The sequence below is a fragment of the Ostrea edulis genome, chromosome 5 (assembly GCF_947568905.1).
Source record: "Ostrea edulis chromosome 5, xbOstEdul1.1, whole genome shotgun sequence".
Lineage (NCBI taxonomy): Eukaryota > Metazoa > Mollusca > Bivalvia > Ostreida > Ostreidae > Ostrea > Ostrea edulis.
In genome coordinates, this window is record NC_079168.1 from 77,967,940 (window position 1) to 77,975,439 (window position 7,500).

Genomic DNA, 7,500 nt, shown 5'->3' on the forward strand with positions numbered 1-7,500 from the left:
CATTTTTGACGTTACGTGTTAAAAAAAATTCCATACCGTAACAATATAGTTAAATTTGTTTTGTAATTAATTATTGGGTGTTAAACATTTAAATTGGTATCAAATGATTAGATGCACAATTGTCGTATAGTTCTTTTATAGAAGATTATTAAATTGAAATCATTTTTATCAAGAAATTTGATGTTGGTACGGAAATTGGAATTTCCCTCCGTTTAAGAACTTAAAAACATGAATTTATGCTAAAATTTGAAAAGAGATTAAGACTGTTTATATTATACAGGAAATCCCATAAGATGATTGCTCCTCTGAAAGATTATGATGCTAATTGTACATTGCTTTTAATAAGAGGTTGTTAGCTAAAATATGCATTGTGACGGGAAGACATCAATGTTACGGTACAGAATAACAGACTGATAAACAAACTGAGATATTCTATCAGGGAATTTACTATGAAAGAAACTGTCAATTAATACAACATTAAACATCTCAAACACACATAAATTTTCAACTGAACAAACCAACGGAATTTAACACATAAGTTCAAATCTCATCAACTTAGTCCGATCACCAAGGACACTCAATCACATTCATACAGGTTATCAATCAAGATCCAACAATTTCACAATTTCTTGCCACAGTGCATGTTCAATTTCTACATGTCGTTTTGTTACATTTTTAGGCTCACTTGTTAATGAAATAATGCTCTCAAACTTGTACCAAATAACATCCTCACAAAGCGGCCAAAAATAACGATTTTTACCAACGCTGTGCATGGTCTTAACCTCTACTGAATCATGGTCTACATCCAAAATTGTACCTGGGTAAGGTTTTCTGTCATACTCTACAACGCACCACTTCCCTATAAGTTCTGCATATCCATCTTTGACTTTCATGATTTTGCTATCTTGAGAATCCGATGCTGCTGTCACATTTCCGTTACAACTTATGCCAGTTTCTGTAGACTGCTCTGATTCATTACGTTCTTCTATCATTGCATGAAAAATGTGTTCAGAAGGATTGAAACAAGCACAAAAACAGGACAGACATCTTGTTATTATACTTCTTTCGTTTGCATTCGACCTAACCTGATGCAATGCCATTGTACCAGGTACAGTTTTAATATTGGTAGGTAATGCCAGGTCCATTTCGTGAATTACATTGGGTTTTATTTGGTACATCAAGACGTTTATTTCCTCTGAGACAATTTCTTTGTAGAGATCATCGCAATTCGAAATATCCCTCCCATAACTAACTAATCTATCTGCCGTCCTTTTGACCGTAGCGCCAACACCATCTGGGACCCCTTTACCATGTCCCGACTCTGAAAAGTTCCAAGTAGCATGCTGGAAGTCGTATTTTTCATGGATTAACTTTTTGAAGAGGAAGAAGTTCTTCTTCGATCTATATTGTGTTGTTGGGCCATCACTTAAAAAAATGAATCGCTGTCATCTCTGGATACGTTTGTTTGATGTGAGTAAGGATTGGATCAAGATGAGCCCAAATCGCAGCAGTATCATTGCGCGTACTTGATGACAATGTAGAGAATGGCTTAGCTTCCTGTTGGGTATAAATCATACCTGTGTGCAGAGAAACTTGATGCCTCGATGCCCCAAAGTGCATACCTTGTACTTCCTCTGCCAGCTTACAAGCGTAGTTTTCTGAGAAATCTACATGTACTATGCAATTTGTGCCAGACAATGCCGATTTCATTTCTTTAACTGCTGTATATTGATGAATGATGTTGAATACGTGTCTACAGAACTTGGCTTTAAGTAGTCTGTTTGCTTCTTGGAGTAACTAATGCAATGTTAGTTCTTCCTTCTCCTTAACTGTTACCTGGACAGTAATGATTTGGACCTCACCATTTGGTTTCTCTATTTTTCTCTCTTCTGTTTTGTTTAACCATTTTGGAACAACTACCTGCAAATTAGCCTTTCCTTCCATGTCTGTTGGATACTCAATCTCTCTATCTTTACACACAAAACACTCACCATACATACACTTCTTTTCATTGATGCTGCAGCATACACTTGCACACAACTTTATCAAGTCACATGACTCAACTATTTCATTCGCTGCCAAACCAATTGACATATATTTCATGTTTTCATGTAATTTGCATAAACATGTGTCACGACCTGAGCATTTTGGTTGTACAATGTAAAAGGGTCTTAATCTACAAAATGATTGGTATGACATTTTCATTTCTGGGTAACTTGTAAGAAATTTTTTGTGCAACTTAACAAGAGAGTCACAGAGTAATCTTTTCTGCATCTTCTTTTTGGATCTTGTTATCGTGTCCCTTTTCCCAGGCATTAATTTACTGTTGATGTCTTCTTCAAGGAATTCTGTAACTTTCTGTTTGGCGTCTTGTGATGCTAGTATTGCCCCTTTTCTGAGCTTGGCTGCTTGGTTGGTATTTCTTCTTAGTTTCCATGTAGACACGCCTAATCTTGTTCCGGAAACAGACATTACCCGATACTTTTTCAGAACCTTTCCTGAGACAATATTTGACAGAATACGCTTCGCATTATTTGACCTTTCATCCAACATTCTTCTCTTTATTTCAGAAACAACTGCATTGTTGAACAATAATTTCTTCCTGACATTTCCAGGGATTGTTACATTCTGTAGGTCTTTCTTTAGTTCTGTTTTAGGACTATTAAGCTGCAAACCATTTTGACCCTGATTTGGCTTTGTTCTTTTTGACAACCGTTGTCATCTTTTCTTATATTTAGCAGCGTCTTTCTTTGCTTTTTTCAATTCTTCTTCCAGTTTTTTATTTTTCCTATATATTTTCATGCGCTCCCGCTTCATTCTTCGCCTTTATCGTACTCTGTTGCGTTCTTCCTGTACAGGAGATAAAGGTGCGGTAAGAGGGTTTTGAGATTGTGCTGTGATTTTGTTCTTTTTCTGTCTTCTTTTTTCTTCTCGCCATTGTCTGCGCATTTTCCTTGCATCCCTTTCAGGAAGAGACTTTACAGATGGCCGTTCTTCATTTTCTTTCCTCCGTTTGTATCTCTCCCTCTCTTTTAAAAGGTATTCAGCGTGCCTAAAGGGATCCGATTTTAATCGCGCTCTGTATTCTCTTGCCCTCTCTGTTGCCGTTTTTACCATTGTTATACAGATTGGCTGTTTTCTGCAGAAGTGTTAACTTATCTTTATATAACAGGTAGTCAGAGCCCTGTGAGGTCATCCAATTGGTCCTCAATTGCCTTTCGTAAAATTCTGACATGTGCCACTGCACCAGATTTAAGCTTTCATCATAATGTTTTTCAAAAAATAATATTTCTTTTTCTGTTTTTAAAATTTCCCTTTTCAGCAAATCCATGCATACGATTCTATTAAAAAAAATTAATAACTGAAAATTATGTCGATTTCATTAATTTAATTTAAAGAATTTCCATACCGTCACGCATAGATCCGTACCGTTATTGTTACTGATGTAACGGTATGGAGTGTGACGGTATGGAAATTTTCTGACATTATCCCTTATATATTTTTTAAATCACATCCTAGTTTAGCGATGCTTTTACTTTGAAAACTAATTGAATATATGTATCTATACTGTTAGTTGCTAGAGACTGTTTAATTAAATTTCAACAAAAATCAATGAACGGTACAGATAACGGTAATTGACTACAACTGAAGAAAAGGTACTTACATGCTATATTCTTGCTTTCACTGGTAACCATCTGATCATTCAGAAAGTATTACATGTGTTTCAATATGACATCATAAAATGTTGCAGTGGCGGAAATATGTAAATCAAGTTCATGGTTGTATCATAAGTGCAGAAAATAGAAGCGTTACGGTATGGAACATGTTTTAATGGACAAAATATATTTTTTTAAAAGTAATTCCACGAGTGGCTTTTCCCGCAATGTATTTCATGAATTCAATTAAGTTTCTTTAGAAAATGAATATAAAGTTTAAATTACAATTTATATAAACATTTCTAAGAAATATATTCAAAAGTTTAACACTAACTTTATATAGGACATTACCGTCACGTCAATGTAATGAGGTAATTAGGCAATTAATATTGATTAATTTTCAGTTGTGTTGTTAAAACAAACTGATTTATATGTTTTTCTAGTAAGCTTTTGTGTAGACATAGAATCAATTCAAACTTTCAAGTCACATCGTAATAATTTGAAGAAAATAACATGAGACAATATTTTGCCAGTTTGTGAATGAAATGAGAGAATTGCCCAATTATGAAACCAATAAGTGTGGCATTGATTTCTTTTATAACAGGTTTTGGCCTGAGCAGTTTATCTTGCTTACATGTACCATGCACCGAGTAAAAACGTATTCAATGTTATCGCCGTATATATGCATGATAAAAGAAGAATATGTTACATTTCATGTACATTTATGCATGTGTCATGGATGATTTGTTTCTGTATGATTATGACGGTGAATCTTTAAACACAACACAAATCAATAATTGATGAAGAAAGAAAAAATCATTTTCTTGCTAATTTAAATTGTTACTCCTTCATTCTGTTGGTATGTTAATGGTAAAGCATGTTAATTTATTACGAAAGCATATTAGGGCCGCAGCAGTATCTTTTTTTAAGTTTGTTGTAACAAATTAATAATCAAAACTAAGGAAAGATACTACTGCGGTCCTAATATGCTTCCATAAATTATCATTGTAACGACTAAATTGAGTACGAATTGAACATACGGAAGGGGTAAGTCGTTACTGGGGAAATTCAACCAATCAAATTGTATACTTTTGTAGGGACTTATCAACCAATATTACTACGCCGTTCCACTAAAATTATCATTTTCTTCAAGAATTTAGATTATTTTTCTTCCAGGTGACATAGTGTATTTAGACAACACCCACATTTATGATTATTTCTATTGTCCATAGTCTCGAATCATAAAGCACGAGAGCGAAGGTGCCTTGTTTACAAGTGAAGTTGTGAAAAGGCTTTGAAGGTTCGCCATGTTTAAACAATATGGATGATCGAATGTCCCGATGCAGCGTGAAAATGACATCTAAAAGGCCGTTAGGTAAGGAAGGGTGAGATTTGCATAAGGAAGAGGAATTGCGTATGCTTTTAGTTTATCTCATAGTTTTTTTATGGCACAGTTTATAATGGTTTCTGTAAATTCCATTTATCATCTCCCAACTTTCCTCTGTCCTAGTTTTCACGGCCTTTAATATTGCAATTTAATGAGACTTTATAGATACAGAAAAAAAGGAAATCAATCCTAATTTCAAAGTTGTAGGAACACTTGACATTTCGTTTATGGACTGGTTCGTATGGAAGTCATTGTTCTCTTAAACTGATGCACATTAGGGCGATAGTCGGAAAAAATATAGGCCTAGCTGTGTCATTGTTCCCCTAGTACACTAGGTTTAAAGGACATGCATCAATTTAAGAAGCGGGCATTACGTCTCTTATGGCGTTTCCTTTCTTGAGTACAGTTTATTGACTTGAACTATTGAGAAATGGTCACGGCTTGACATTAATCAGGAGTGCGTTCGAGGTCGCCGTTCCCGTTGTTCTCGTGCTCCTTTCTTAGAGTCGCAAACGACGAGAACATGTGCGCACGAACATGTTCTTTGTACTTCAACCACACTGCCTACAGAGGTGGTGTGAGTTTTTGCACCTCGAACCCGTTCTCGGGTTCTGTACTTGGCGTTCGGGATCAACAGGAATTTGTACTCGTACGAAGAACGGCGATCTCGAACGCACTCCAGGTTGGGAACACTCCCCCTATGGCAAGATCTTATCGCTAAAACGCGATTATCCCTCTTTAGTGAGAAAGTGAACATTACCATAATAGGTCTATAAAGATGTGTTTTGGTGTCTTTATTAAAAATAATGGCAAATTCTGTGCATTGCTGAATAAGTGGAACACACACTCAGAATGACACGAATTGTCTCTATAAAATCTACAACACAGTCAAGAAATTTTACATCAATGTAGCAGTGTAATTAAGAGGGAAGGAGGTGTAAATCCAATGCACATCATGACTGGTTTTGGTTTTCAGCATTATATTTGCAGAAGTATCAGACATTTTAGCACCTTTTCTTTTCACATGAAACGCGAAGAGATGTACTCCACAGGTGTTTTTCTCAGTTGTACGGGATATATTTACTCTTGCTAGAGAGGCATAATTGCGTTTTTGTGAGAATATCTCACTATAGGGGAAGTGTTCCCAACCTGTTCATAGTGACTTTGCATCAACAGAGTTGGCAAAAGAGCATAAAAAACTACCAGACATCAAGTCCTGTAGATTAGGGATAATGTAGAAAATCTACCCCTCAAGTTAAAAATTTGTCAAACAGAATAAAAAAACCCGAGATTGTTTCACCTTTTTTTTTTTATTTTCAAGCCTTGAGTGTGACAGTTTAAAACATATACTTGTGTTTAACAGTTCTCTATGTTTTGACCACATATGATTTAAACTTTCTTATCAATATTTTGTTGTTTGATTTTCATCCTTTTTGTTCATAGGTGCTTGTGGATATAACCACATAACCCCCCCCCCCCCCCCCACCCAGTTTACAAAAAAATATGATTTACGATCCTGCATATTTTCAATTATTTTTTGATAGAGCTTTCTCGCTTGTGCCATTAGAAGTTATCTTCTAAAGGACGACAAGACAGTTGTCACCCTGTGCGTGACACGAATTGTCTCCCTCCACGTGACCAGCCCTCGACCAATAAAATTGACTGTATTATTCTGAAGGATAATAATTGGTGTTGTGAAAACAAACTGCAGGTGTGTAATTTTTATGCCCCTATCGAAGACCTACTTTTTGAAAACTTTAACCTTGCTAATAACTTTTGAAAAGTAAGTGCTAGAGCTTTGATATTTCACATGAGTATTCTTTGTGACAAGACCTTTCCATGGGTACCAAAATGTTTGACCTTGGAGTTTGACCTACTATTAACAAATTTGACATTGGTCATAACTTCTAAATGGTAAATAATAGAGCTTTCATATTGCACATGAGCACTGTCACTAGTTGCAATGTAACACTCTATGTAATTGCAGGTGTCCTCCCAATATCTTGAAAACCTTTTGCTCTGTTGTTGTATTTCATATATGGATGGAATATAAGTAGTAGATGACCCCCTAATGATTTTCAGGTCATAAGGTCAAAGGTCAGCAGGTGCAATGCAGTACAATAAAGAATTGTTATCTACCCAATTATCTTGAGAAGCCTTTTCTTGATAGTTATTACATTTCATGCATGGGTTGGTCACTGGTATTAGAGACATCTGACAATTTTCAGTTCAAAAGATCACCAAGTGCAGTGATGTACTCCATGTATTTGATGTCAGCTAGAAGGGTACACTGTGCAATTGATGTGACAGATGTCTGCTCAACGTTAGAAGAGGGGAATATTCCACCTTTTACTATCACCATAATTTGATGAAATATATCATATACCTCAGTATGAGAATTCTATACAATGCATAATCTGATTGGTCTAGACAGTCACGTTCCAGGAATGATCAGAT

The 7,500-nt window shown here is 35.6% G+C and overlaps 1 protein-coding gene across 45 annotated transcripts in view; it reads left to right on the plus strand.

Annotated features, from left to right (window-relative positions):
* The first annotated feature begins 4,713 nt into the window (after positions 1-4,713).
* The window catches only part of LOC125649963 (tubulin polyglutamylase ttll6-like), a 38,468-nt gene continuing 35,681 nt past the window's right edge, over positions 4,714-7,500 (plus strand). For 38 of the 45 annotated variants that reach the window (XM_056166291.1, XM_056166288.1, XM_056166282.1 and 35 more), the window contains exon 1: positions 4,740-5,031. The gene's annotated coding sequence lies outside the window, so the exon portion shown is untranslated. Of the gene's footprint in view, positions 5,032-7,500 lie in introns of all 45 variants that reach the window. The other 7 variants (XM_056166295.1, XM_056166305.1, XM_056166313.1 and 4 more) reach the window with 2 other exon arrangements.